This window comes from Cnephaeus nilssonii, assembly GCF_951640355.1.
Source record: "Cnephaeus nilssonii genome assembly, chromosome: 15".
Taxonomy (NCBI): Eukaryota; Metazoa; Chordata; class Mammalia; order Chiroptera; family Vespertilionidae; genus Cnephaeus; species Cnephaeus nilssonii.
Genome location: NC_137086.1, coordinates 26,446,008 through 26,460,386, shown reverse-complemented (window position 1 = coordinate 26,460,386; position 14,379 = coordinate 26,446,008). Strand labels below are relative to the sequence as shown.

The window sequence follows — 14,379 nt, the reverse complement described above, 5'->3', positions numbered from 1 at the left end:
TCTCAAGATAACACTGGTTTAAACGCTTTAAAAGTGATGATTTTGATGTGAAAGACAAAGAACATCCAGGTCAACTGAAAAAGTTTGAAGACTAACAATAACAAGCATTATTGGATGAAGATGCATGTCAAAGTCAAAATCAACTTGCAGAAAGATTAAACATTGCTCAGCAAACAATTTCCAATCGTTTACAAGCAATGAGAAAGATTTTAAAGGAAGGAAAATGGGTGCCACATCAACTGAACAAAAGACAAATGGAAAATCGAAAAGTCATCAGTAAAATGTTGCTTCAATGGCACAAAAGAAAGTCTTTTTTGCATCAAATTGTTGTGACTGGTGATGAAAAGTGGATTTATTTTGAGAATCCCAACTGCACAAAATCATGGGTTGATCCAGGTCAACCATCAACATATACTGCAAGGCCAAATTGCTTCGGAAAGAAGACAATGTTCTGCGTTTGGTGGGATCAGGAAGGTGTGGTATTATGAGCTTTTAAAACCAGGTGAAACCATTAATACTGATCGTTACCGACAACAAATAATCAATTTGAACCACACTTTGATCGTAAAACCACCAGAATGGGCCAGAAGACACGGCAAAGTAATTTTGCTTCATGATAACGCACCATCACACACTTCAAAACAGTTAAAGACATGTTAAAAGATCTTGCCTGGGAAGTATTAACCCACCCGCCATATTCACCAGACTTTGCTCCTTCAGATTATGTTCTAATCGATGGCACACGCACTTTCTGAGCAGCACTTCAAAACATACTAAGAAGTGGAAAATTGGGTCTCTGAATGGTTTGCCTTAAAACAAGAAAAGTTCTATTGGGACAGTATCCACAAATTATCTGAAAGATGGGGGAATGTGTAGCTATCGTTGGACATTACCTTGATTCTCTTGAAATTATCATGTTTTCTTTGATTATAAAATCTGCATTTTTAACCGGTAAAGGGTCAATACGCATTTTTAACTGGTACTGGTTAAAATAGCATGAATAACAATGAAAATGGTAGACTGGGAGCAGATGAATAAAGAGATGAAGAATCATTGCAGCCTTGGCCAGGTGGCTCAGTTTGTTGGAGTGTCTTCCCATCCACCAAAAGGCTGTGGGTTCAGTTCCTGGTCAGGCCACATACCTAGTTGCAGGTTCAATCCCCAATCAGAGTGTCTATAGGGAGGCAAACTGATCTCTCTCTCTCTCTCTCTCTCTCTCTCTCTCTCTCGCCCCCCCCCCCAATAAAAACATATTCTTAGGTGAGGAATAAAAAAATAAAAATTAAAAAAGAATCAGTGCAAAAAAAAAGAATCGTTGCAAAATAAAATTTTTAGAAAGAATCATTGATGCAGAATTTGGCCCCAACATTGGCCCCCACTTGTGGTCAGCACCATTCATTCTTATTAACAAGGACCCTGGGCCTTTACTCTAGGGGCTGGGGTCTGGGGAGGAACTAGGGAGGATGTGGGCATAGAAGAAGAGGAAACTTTGGCAGAACGCAGAGGACAAAGGTGTGACTTTGACTCTGGAAGAGGCTGAAATCTGTGTCATCTGTCATCACATCCAGCCTCTCCTTGGTGTCCTTTTCTCACGTTGAGGTGTTGAGTAGTCCCCATTCCCATCTGGCTCCCTATCACATTCAGACAAAGCTGGAGGTGACCGACTCCAGCTCCATCCTTTCCTGAGAGGAGAATATTGTTCACGGAGCATTTAAAATGTGCTTTCTAACTGGGAAGAGAAAAGAGTTAGTAAGCAGTTTGGAGTTCTGTCATTGTCAAAGGATCTTTCATGACTGCTCTGAAAAAAATATCCTTACATAATTCTACAGTGTCCAAAAGTCTGTCACATCCACTGCCATGCAATTCTGCATCAGGAAGTTGAGACAAAGGGTTGTTCATCTTAAGCCTTTTTCACTTATTGCCCAAGGTGGGCCTTCCCCACCTGCACACTCCTCCCCAGGATGTGGCATCCAGTGACCCTAAGAATCCAAAGACATTTCTACTGGCAATATGTCTATTCAAGATTCAGAAATATTTTCCCAACTGTAACGAGGAATCACCTAAATTCATGGTTGGTCCTCTAATCTGAAAGATTATATTATGGAAACAAAGCCCAGTTAAGCTTCCTTCCACACTTAGTATCTGAGCAGAAGTCATAAACAACGTTACCATCCAGCAACCAGGCAGAGGTAGACGGCAACGATTTCAGATATTCTTTTGGATGATGAACTACTTGCTAAAGAAAAGTAAAAACACACAAAATGGATGAAGAAATCAGAGGGACCAGTAGGATTGAGTAGTTGTTTATTTCCTTAAGCCAGGATAAATGTTTATAATCACAGCCACCAAAGCAAGAAATTAGAAGGGGTAGGGGTGAGTTGTCATTTGACTTGAGCATCCTAATTGCTGCACACACACACTGAGAAATGCTTTTCTTCCATTTGATGTTGATCATTTTATGGCACAGCATTCAAGACAACCAGAAATCAGTATTCTTCATCACTGCCTTCATATTTCACTGAGGAACCCAAAGTGGTTAGGGAAAACACTCATGAATAAAGAAATGTACTTTGACTAAAAGAATATACATCAAAGAATTCACCTGGGTGGATTTTTTTTATATCAATATTGTACTTGCAGGCAATGTTTCTCTCTTATCACTCCGCCTTCCTGGAGTTGACCTTTTGTTTATGAAATATTACCTGTTGATCTATAAACAAGGTTCACACAATATTCTCTTGCCTTTGCATCCTGTCAATGTAATTCTCAGGCAGCTGGATGTTGCTTTTTGCTACTCAATAAACCATAATCCCATCTTAGCAAACCCTTCACACACACTGGTAGGCCCCATCTAACTGATGACCACCTTCCACTCACATGTGGGCCTGTCAGACCTCCTTAGGATATCTGCTAAGGGCAATCACGCCCTCTGCTTTCTCCAGTTGGGGATAATTCCTGGAGATTCTTTCACTGGGATTCGCCTCAGTAATTCAGGCTATTTCTTTCCCTGCCCTCTGTCTAAATTCCTCTCTGTCTTTCCTTCATTTCTCTCTTTCATTTGGTTTGTGGGGATAATGAAAGTAGCTTTTAGCCCTAGCCGGTTTGGCTCAGTGGATAGAGCGTTGGCCTTTGAACTGAAGGGTCCCGGGTTCGATTCTGGCAAAGGGCACATGCCTGGGTTGCGAGCTCGATCCCCAGTAGGGGGTGTGCAGGAGGCAGCCAATCAGTGATTCTCTCTCATCATTGATGTTTCTATCTCTCTATCCCTCTCCCTTCCTCTCTAAAATCAATAAAAATATATATTTTTTTAAAAAAAGAATGTAGCTTTTCTTGTTATAAAAGCATTTGTTGGACATTGCATGGCCAAGGCACAAAGGGCAGGGACTGGGGGGGGGATAGTATACAGTAGCAAGGAAGCACACAGGTTCCACTGCCACCTGTCTGGGCCAGGTGTCAGCTTCTGCCCTTACTAGTTGTGTGACCTTGGATAATTGGCTTACCTTCTCTAAGTCTCAGTCTTACTTTCCTCAACTTGGAAATAGCATTGTCTGCATCCTTGGATTGCATTAAATGAAGTACTTGGAAGAATGACTGACATTTAGAAAATTCTCAGTAAATGTTAGCAATTCTTATTCAATTCCTGGCCCTGTGATTTATTAGCTAAGGGAGCCCCTGTAAGGAACTTCATCTCTTTGTACCTTAGTTCTCTCCTCTTCTTAAAGGAATAATAATACCTACCTTTTGAGATTGATGTAAGGATTAATTCAATAATTATAATCATGGTGATGGTGGTGGTATCTCCTTCCCTTTCTAATATTTATTGAAGGCCTCTTTAACTGTTTCTTTTGGATAGAATCCACTGATCAGCATTCCAACATGGAAATACATCATTTCTATTTTTCTAAGGACAAAGGCATCCTTCTTACTGAATTCCTGAGATATCCATAAATATCCTTCCAACAAACAACAGTACATTATCCTGCAGAGTTCTAATAGAGGGCTCCTAACTTCCCTGTACTGTTATTTCCAACCTTGTGGTCTACAATCTCTCTTACCATCTCCATCAAAATAAAGTTCAGTTCTTCATACTGCCAGCTGGTTGGCTAATGCTTCCCATGTTTATGTTGATTTACAATTTAATGCTTTTTTTAAATCATACTTCACTGCATTTGAACCTCACAGCAATTCAAAGAGTAAGCAGCACAGTAAGAGAATATATGCATTTTATAGAAGTAAGCTAGCCTTGCCTGTGGTCGCTGGTTAGTGGGCTCTTCCGAAAGGAATGTGCAGTGCCCCTACAGACTGTATTACTCTCAAACATTAGATAGTCAGCAACACTTCCTATGGTGGCTTGGAAAGGATACATACTGGAGTTCAAGTTTAGATGTTATGGCAGCCACACAGTGGAAAGGGTTGTTGCCTCCCCATTTCTCCATCATTTTGAATGTGAATTGGCCAATGAATGCAAACTCATTTGTTCAGTCAACATTCATTTATTGAAGTCACAGTACATCCGGGGCTTTGTTGTGGATGTTGGGTGTACAAAATATGACAAGGCAAATGAAGCCCCTACCCTTATGGAGCTTATTGTTTGAGGAGATAAACAATGTTAGATAATGTCATGTGGTGAAAGTGGTATTATGAAAAATAAAGCAAAGAAAGTGGAGAGTGATGCCTTAGAAAGGGTGGTTGAGGAAGGATGGAAGGCCTTGTGAGAGATACAGCAGACATCTGTAGACAGCTCTGGCTCACCTCAAGGAGCTCAGTCTTCTGGGGGAAAAAGACTATTACATTAACCCCTGAAAATAATAACACATCTGTAGAGCTGTGTGGCACTGGTAATAGACAAAGAGTACTGACCCAATGCCTTGGGCTGGACTCATCAGGGAAAGCTTCTTTGGAATAAAGTGAACTCAGCTGCAATTTGAAGAATAGGCAAAATTTAAAAGACAGTAAAGAAGGAAAAACTTCCTGTGAAAAAATAGTTGAATAAAAACAAAAATGTGGAAGAACCATTATGGAATAGGCAGAGGATGGGGAGAAACTGGGTCCCAACTAAAAAGGTATGCATATATGCATAACTCAGGGACAGAGACAATAGGGTGGTGAAGGCCTGGGGTGGGGCAGGCTGGAGGGGATAAAAATGGGACATGTGTAGTGCTTTCAACAATAAATTTTTTTTGAAGGTGTGCACTGGAGAGAAAGAAGATTGGGTTTGGTAAGATTGGAAAAACATTAAGGCAGAGGAGTTTAGGTCTAATGCAATAGGAAAGAGTAAGTCATAGAGATTCTTGAGTAGAAGAGTGGCAAGATGACAGTGACTTGGGCTGTGGATTGACTATTGGCAGGGTATAGACAAACTCAAGGGAGTCCTGCTAAGGGGAAGTGGCCATAATCCAGGGGTACATTAATGGTGGCATCTGGAGAAATAGAAAGGTAATGGGGGACACATTTCTGCACAACTACCACTGGTATATGATTCACCTCTATGTCAGACATAGACCAAGTGACTGCAGTGATTTTTGCCCACTCATATCTCGTAAATCCCAGTGCTTTCCACACAGAATCATCCTGCAGACAGCACTCATCAAGAATTCAGTCTGGGCCAGAAGTCATCTTACACAGGGACTGTGATTATTGGGAAGAAATTATTAGCCACCTCCCTGGTTGTCAGCATTATAAGTATCTAAACATGTTGTCATGACTACGAGGATGTTAGGGCACAATGGAAATTACACAATTGCTTCTTTTATCAGGAATCTATCTAGCACAGCCAACTTTGCCTGCCATTGTCAACTCCAGGAAAATACGGCCAGATTTCCCTTCTGGAACACTAAAGTTCAGGATGAGATTTTAGCCTGAGCATGTCAGTTCAAGGAGGGTAGGACCTCCTCTCGTCAGAGGGCCTGATCTGAAAGAAGGTGACATTTTTATGCCAATAACCTCTCCTCCTTGTTCCTCTAACCTTCCCAGTGTGCCTTCTCCTGCAAAAAGACCAGGTCCTTTCCATCTGCAAGATAATTATTTGATCCATTAAACTCACACCAATATGTTCAGGTCTCGATATTCTTTCCAGGGGATTTTGTATTTTTAAAAAAGAAGCCTGGAAAAGGCAATGCTAAGCCCAAGAACTGATCATGACAGACTCCCAGGCAAGGGGGCTCTGAGAGAGAGAAAAGTCCCTACAGGAGCCCCTCATATAGCGTACAGGTAACCATCTACTCCACCCGCCTGCAGAGTCTCCGAATTATATTTTCCCAGGATACACCTTCTTATGAGGTAGGTGTATCCTCAGCTCAATTATTTTGAAATAAGATCTGTCTCTGTCATCAACAGAAATCAGATATAAGAACAAGTCTAGAGAAGGCTCAGAGAGAAAGGAGTCTCAGATTAGCTGTGTAAAATCAGCCCAATTTCTTCCTCCTTGCTAGTATCACCCCCAGACAATGATAGACTAATCCCTTTAAGTCTCAGTTTCTTCATCTGCAAAATGGAAATAACAGAATATGTTTCCTGAGGTTAGTCAGGTGAGGAAATGGACTCTACATCCTTGATGATCTCTTTAAGCCTTGGTGTCTAATTGTCATCTTCATCAACCTGGGACTCCCAGTGTCACTGTCTGTCCTGAGTTCAGCATATTCAGACTCAGTATGGAAGGAGAAAGCCCTTCCACGAGACAGGAGGATCATCATCTTGTAGATCACTATTTCCCAGATCAGGCTCCTCTCCAGGATTCCAGCTGAGATCCTATGGGCACATTAAACCATCTATCAATTACTCTCCAAAGCTCAACTCCTGGAGCTAAAGGAATGGTAGGATGAACCCCTGCCACTTCGGTCCCTCAGGGATGAGCCCAGCCAGCCCCAGGAGGGCCCGAGAGGCCCCGCAGGTGGAGGTAAGGCTTCGGAGGCAGACAGCCCCCAGCGGGCATTGGAGAGGCAAATCACAAATCCTGGGTGCCTGCCTCAGTCACAGGCAGGAGGGAAGACAGCTTAGTGAGCAGGATCTGAAGGGGCATCAGGAGAATCACAGCCCCATGTTGCTTCTTCCACCACTGCAGCCTCCATGTTGGGAGTTTTATATGCCATTATTGTCCTTACAGGCCCTTTTAGATTTGCAGTTATCCCTGGGAGAGGCCACACACTAAGATTTAGAGCGAATACAGGAACTATCAGCCATATCTCTGTAGGGATGAAGGCAGACCCTGAAGCAGAGATGGGCCAGAGGAGGCTGGGAAGTACAGTGGGCAGCAGGGGTAGGCTGGACAATGATAGGGGGGAGGGTGTCAACTGCAATTACCAGATTCTGTGCCACACCAGGGTCATGACCAGGTTTTCTTCATCTCTATATCCCCAGTGCCAGGCACAAAAAAAGGCCCACAACTATTCATTTTTTTCTTCCAGAAGATCCTGGCTGTGATCTAGACCTCTCGTGCACCTGTTCTCAAATCCTCTGCCACACTTATTGAGGGACCCATTATTTTCCTGTCTTCCCTCATTCATCTCATCTGCTTTACCCTTCACAATGGGAGTGAACACAGGCATATTCTGGCTGGATGCTCCCAAAGTTAGTCTGTCCATCTGGGAAGGTGTGTTCTGTCTTCTCCATGGCCCGGCTGCAGGAGGAATGCAGTCCAGCTGGCTCAGGACTGGGGGCAATGAAGTGACAGATGTTACCACCTGATTCCACTGACCTCTAATCTAGAGCAAAGGCTATGTCCGAGTACAGGGTCTGCCACAGGTCAGGCCCCACACAGGGGCCCTCAATGGGAACGTGTCGGAGTTGAACCTTTCTGTTTGGGTGGTGGAGGGTAGCAGCTGCTGTTTTTAGAGAAATATCTTGGGGCGTGACAGCGTGTGAACACTGCAGTGACAAATGCTCTAAGGAAGAGAATTTTCCTCTCCAGCAGATATTGTGCAATCTGCTGCCGTTTAATCATGAGCTCACCCACACCAAACACTCCACAAATAATGTCTAGTTCTAGAGGCCATGAGTTTGAGATTCAAAGATAGTAGTGCTAGGAAGAGGGAGCAGGATGTTTGGGAGACATGCATGGGAAGAAATTAGGCAGCAGCCTTTCTCACAAAGCTCACCCAGCGCCATCTCCCTAGACAAGAGCCAAACCACAGCAGCCACCAGAACACAGATTCACTGGGCAGGACACCAGGAGAAGCTCTTCTCCTTACAGGAGAGCCACACACCCAGGTCCCAGTCCTGCCTCTGTTTGTGAGAACTTGTAAGCAAGGAACCAAGCTTCTTTGGGCCTTGAGTGAAGTGGAGAGAAAAAGAATGACCCTATGTCCTTCAAGCCGATGTTGTAAGAAAGGGAGGAGATGAGTCCGAGTGGGAGAACTTTAAAAGTTCAAGATAGCAAATGAGTGCAAGCCCTGCTAATCGCTCGAGGCATTGCTGGGTGATGTAGGCTGGGGAACAGAATCATAATTTAGGAAGTACTCTCACTTTGTATTAACTTATGTAGACTTTTCAAAGCCCTGTGAGATATTTATGCATGGCTCCATTTTACAGATGGGAAACTTGAGGTTTGGAGATGACTGAATTGCCCAAACTCACAGAATGGGCTTAAGAAATGATCTTGGGGCAGGAGGGCAGGGAAAATGGTACTTGTTGCGCATCTACTTACTATCTGGCAGACCCTACACTAGGTATCTCATTCACACAATTCATCTCATCTTCCAGTCTTCCAAAAGAGTGAGGCCTGTATTTTCCCTGACTCACAAATGAGGATTGTGTGAAACTCAGAGATTATGTAGTTGATAGAACCGAAAACTCCCACCCAGTTCGTCCTGCTCTCGGCACCGCATAGCTGGAGAGGCGTAGGGTGTGGATGACACCTACGCAAGTGGACCCAGTGTTCTGAGCACAATGTTGACATTTTATTCATGTTTGCCATCTGGGACCTGTGAGCAAGTACCTACACAGGCTAAATTGAAATATACCTAAGAAATAGCTTTCTAAATAATTTATGTTCGAAATGAGTTTGGGGAAGGGTGTGCAAACTGTTTAAAATATTAACTCTTCTGCAACTCCCCTATGTAATTTAAAAGTAACTGCTTACCACAAATTAATAGTTTGATTAAAGTTATTCTTACATCAGCATCCAGGAAGGTCTCAAAAGAGTACCACTTGGCAATGCTCTGTTAGCATAGGTCTAACCTGGAGAGAGCTTTCAGTTTTGAAAGTCCTTGTTGGCCAATGTGGTATAATGGGGAAAAAAATCACCAAGAAGCATGGGAACCAGAATGCCTAGATTTTTTTCTTCCACCTTCTAGGAGACAAGTTAACTGAAACTCTCTAAGCCTCAGTTTCTTCATATACAAAATGGAGCTAATAATACCTGCCTCGTGAGTTGTGGGCAAGATTAAATGACTTTATTGTAGGAAAGACCTTTACAATGATGCCTAATATGGAAGTAAGGGCATTGGTAAGCATCAACTGTTATTCTTTCTCGTTCAAGTCTAGACATTTGGGTGATCCATTTACTCTCTGTGAGCATAGCCTCCCTTCTCTATAAGGTGCAAATCATAATTCTGCTCATCTTAGAAACTCACTGTGAAGTCAAATGAGGTACTGTAACTCTGTCGGTCATATATGCTACACAAATATGAAGCAAGGTTATTTTCCAGTCGTTTTTTTGTTAGAAGCCTGGGTCAGAACTGTGACTGGATCCTAGCGCTCCGGTTACTTTCTAAATAGCGGTCCACTAAGCTCCAAACTGAAAGAACAAATAACCAATAGTGAGAGCTGCAAAGTAGCCCATCACAAACTTCTTTTTGTACATTAAAAAACACACCTTTTATCTAAGATTTATCTTCAGTTTAGTTGCCTTTTGATTTGGTTGGCCATTAAAGAACATGGTTTCTTTTTACCCAGACATGGTATGTGTAGAGGTTAATGGTTGGGCTAGGAGTAGGGATCTCATCCTGTGACTAAGGTATTCTGTACAACTACAGAGAAGTTTTTCAGAGCCTCTAACCTTACCTCTCCAGGTTGTAATCTAAAGGGGGCCACCCAAAAATACCTGACCTCATTCAGCTGGACCCCCTCCACTCTGATATGAGGATGATAATGATACCTGTCTCCTAAGGTAGAGGGGAGGAATAAATAAAATAATCAATGTTAAGTGCATGGTGCGGTGCCTGGTGCAGAGGAAGTGTTCAATAAATGTTGGCCATTGTTATTATTAATACTACTTTCCAGAGCATCACAGCACAAATCTATTACCATTTCCTCCTGGCAGCCCTTCAGAATCTCAGGCTTATCTTCCCAAGCAAAACATCCTATGCACTGGACAATATAGTCTTGATTCCTTACTCCATCAGCAAAAAAAAAAAAAAAAGAAAGAAAACTTGTCCCAAAATAACTGTATTTATTTATAAGGCAGATGCACATGCAATTGCAGTATAAATGTGTGCATTACAAAATATACACAAAAATAATATTGTAAAGCATAAATTAAATAATATGCTTTTACATTTACATCTTGCCTTAAATGCCATTTTATATGGCACAAAAAGCCTATTTTACTTTCACTACATTTGTTATAATAACAACACTTTAAAGAAAGAAGGTCATAGGATGTGCTTCATTGTTTTTTAACTAGAGGCCCAGTGCACGAAATTTGTGCACTGAGGGGGGATATGGAGCACCTCAGCCCGAATTGTGAGAGGGAGGGCACAGGCCAGGCCAAGGGACCCCACCGGTGCACGATCAGGGCTGGGGAGGGATGCAGGAGGTTGGCCAGCTGGAGAGGGACTGCAGGAGGGCTCCAGGGTATGTCCAGCCCATCTTGTTCAGTCCCGATCTGCCGGACCCCAGCAGCAAGCTATCCTACCAGTCAGAGTGTCTGCCCCCTGGTGGTCAGTGCATGTCATAGCAACTGGTTGACTGGTCAACTGTCTGCCCCCTGGTGGTCAGTGCATGTCATAGCAAGTGGTTGAGCGGCCTTAGCATATCATTGGAATATTATGCTTTGATTGGTTGAACAGACAACCAGACGACTGGACACTTAGCATATTAGGCTTTTATGATATAGGATCCTTTGTTTAACACTGAGAAAAGCAATTCACAGATTATATCGATACTAGATGTCAATGGCTGTCAAAGCTGAGAACAAAACTTCACTGAAATAAGTAGATCCAATGGAATGCAAGCTTATAGCCTCATCCTTGACTCATGCTTAGTGTTCAACTCCTAAACTTTTATGCAAATATTTTTATGAAAGTTAGCTAGTATATTTCCTTTCCTAATGTCAATCAGATGTTCTTACCAACAACCCATAAGATGTGTACTTTTATAATTCTCATTAAAGTATGCAAAACCTAAAAAAAATTAAATAGGTTACAAAGTTGTATTTTCTTGTTTTTAAAAATATGCGAAAGTGTTCATAAATGACATGCATTATTTTCAGCAATAAATTAACCATTTCCATGCATTTTTAAAAATTCTTTCTATGCCACAGATTTCTTTCAAATGCTATTTTATTCCTTCTCATTGATACATCACCTTTCACTTAAAGATACAAATAAAATATGTCTAATTTGAAAATATCTGTCTTTTAACACTATTTGACAGCCATTTGTCAGAACAGAAAAAGTAAAAAAATTTGTAACACTTGTATGTTTTTTTAAAAAAAATGTGTAAATCACAATTTTGTCAAGTCTTTGTAGTAATTGCCCTTGAGATGGCCAACAAACCTCTAGGTGATGATATGATCAGGACCCAGAGACTAAACAGAATCAGACAGAAAAAAGGGTGGATCTAGGCAGGTTTAACAGAAGAAAGAGGAAGAAATTAGAGGAAAGAGGCAGGAAGAATCTGGGAGACTTAGCTGTGGCTTCCAGTGGTTCCAAAAAGACACAAGGAGCATCAGGCAGCAGATAACAATCCAGACCACTCAGGCATGGTGGAAGCCCCACGGAGACAATGAAGAACCAGACCTAGAAACCGCATTGCAGTGCCCAAGAGAACTAAGGAAAAGCAAGACATGCTCCTAGGGGAAAAGGGATATCAGACGGGTCTCAGTTATGGCAAATGGAATATAAGGCTGAAGCATGACCTTGGATGTGGTGCTAAGTTCTCCTGTAAGGTCAATTTATCATTTCCCTGGATACAAGGTGAAGGAGCTAAAGTCTTCAGGTATCCCCTTAAGGCCATACATCTTAAAAAGTGGTATAGCTAGGACTTGAACCCAGATCCTCTAGCACCAGAACTGCTAGCTTTGAGGCTTTGCTACTTACCCTGAGAATAGGACCAGGGCCCAATTATTAAACCAGAATACTAGGTCAAAACAGAATGTGCAGCCAGGCTAATAGGGCTAAACTCTTTAAAATCCTGCCCTTGGGCTCATTAAATTCCCCTTGATTGCTAAGGTGTCTGGTTTCCATGGAGACTGAGCCAAGTTTGAGCTGAGTATAAGTTAAATGGGCCCAGTTATGAAAGCGTGAGACTGAGGAGGCAGGAAACCGGGCAGGATGTGAAACAGGGCACAGAGGTGTCTAACTTGATATTACTCAGTCTACAACCTTTCCAGTCCAGAGATATGAAATGGCTTGTGTCCAGTTTATGCCAGAGTTGGCATGTTGGTTCTCCTGATCCCTGACCTCCAAACCTCCCCGCCTGTTTAAGATTAATTACTCCAAGTAGCAGTGATACCTGACAAGTATGTTAACTAGAATTTTGATACATTCTTGGTGAAAAAAAGCAAGAAACATCTTTGAAACATCAACCAATTAACTCAATATTTTATGAACACATAATGCATTCCAAATCTGCACACAGATTTAATAGATTGTCAGAAAATATTAAATATGATCCTTGTTTTGATGTTTCATTAAGGGAATGTTGCATAGACACATGAGAAGAGATCTAAAAATAAAAGGCTGCTATGATTAAATAACAAATGTGGAGTAGGACTGTGCCAAGCTAGTAGGTATTTAGTTATGGCAATGTTTCTGTTGGGAATGAGCAGAATCGCAGAGGTTATAGAAAGCAACCATGAAAGCTAATTGTTCTGGATGACCCTTTAAACTCCAAATTAACAGAAGCTATCTCTCAGTAGTGAAACTAGAGATAATTTTTACTTTCTTCTGTAGATGTTCCCATACTTTTCATAAGTCTCACAATAAATAGATATTACTATTATATTCAAAGAAGATATTTTTTAAAATAACCAAAGGATATAGAACAACTAGAACTCTCTTACATTGCTGGTGGGAAAGCAAAATGGTATAGCCACTTTGGAGAGCAGTTTGGCAGTTTCTAACAAAGTTAAGCATTCACTTACCATACTAGCCAGAAATCCCACTCACAGTTATTTACCCAATAAAAATGTTTTCCTTCCCTCCCCTCCCTCTTCCCACAGTATACAAATGTTTAAAAACGCTTTTTTTTTTCTATAACCACAAAAAGTGGAAACAACCTATGTGCCCTTCATGATGAAGGTGAATGGATAAACTATGGTATATCAATGCAATAGACTACTACTCAGCAATAAAATGCAATGAACTGATACACACCACGACATGGAAGAATCTCACGTGCATTATACTATGTGAAAGAAGCCAGATTCAAAAATTTCGCAATATATGATTGCACTGATATGACATTTTAGAAAAGGCAGACTTTCAGGAACAGAAATAAATTCGCCGTTGCTAGGTATAGCATATTAACAATCCCTTCCCCCAAATAAAAAGCATTGGAAGACCATCTCAAGGGCGGCTGAAGATGGGTTCTATATAGATAATTGGGAAAAAAGAGGGAACAAAAGATTTGAGAACCATCACAGGGAGCACATCCCTGACTCTTTAAATACAGAGAACAAGACCCCAACGTCTACTCTAAAACCATAAGCGCCAAAAGACACAATCCTTCACAATGATGAGAGTACCAGTGAAGGTTCTTTAGACTGAAGCGATCATGACCAACTCTGGCTTAGGAAGCCACACACAGGAAAGGTAAATGGGAGCGGGGAGGTATTGGAAGGATTCTGAGTAACTCACAAGAGTGAGAGAAACACTGAGGAACAATGTGTCAGACAATTCTCAGATGCCCCTTGAAAACCTTCTTCACCACTGCTGTGGCACCCAGATCCACCCAAATGTCAACCAGATTAATGCAGGTACAACTGAACAGCACCCAGTGGCCTTGAATATCACTCTATCCTGGGAATTCTTTCATACCACTCTAAATACCCAGTAGGAACTCACTGGGCACTCACAGTGTGCGAGGCAGAAGCAAAGTTAACACCATCAGGACACATTGGACCAAGAGGAAATAGTAGTCTATAGATAAATGCTTTCCTTTGTCCCTTATTCAGAGCAACAGTTCTGAGATCCTTTTTGAAAACTTCTAAATCAAGTC

General features: G+C 41.8%; 1 protein-coding gene across 1 annotated transcript in view; it reads left to right on the top strand.

Moving 5' to 3' along the window:
- Positions 1-14,379, top strand: part of FSHR (follicle stimulating hormone receptor) — a gene marked incomplete at both ends in the record, with an annotated part of 140,590 nt that overhangs the window by 101,448 nt on the left and 24,763 nt on the right. The gene's annotated exons all lie outside the window — the stretch shown is intronic.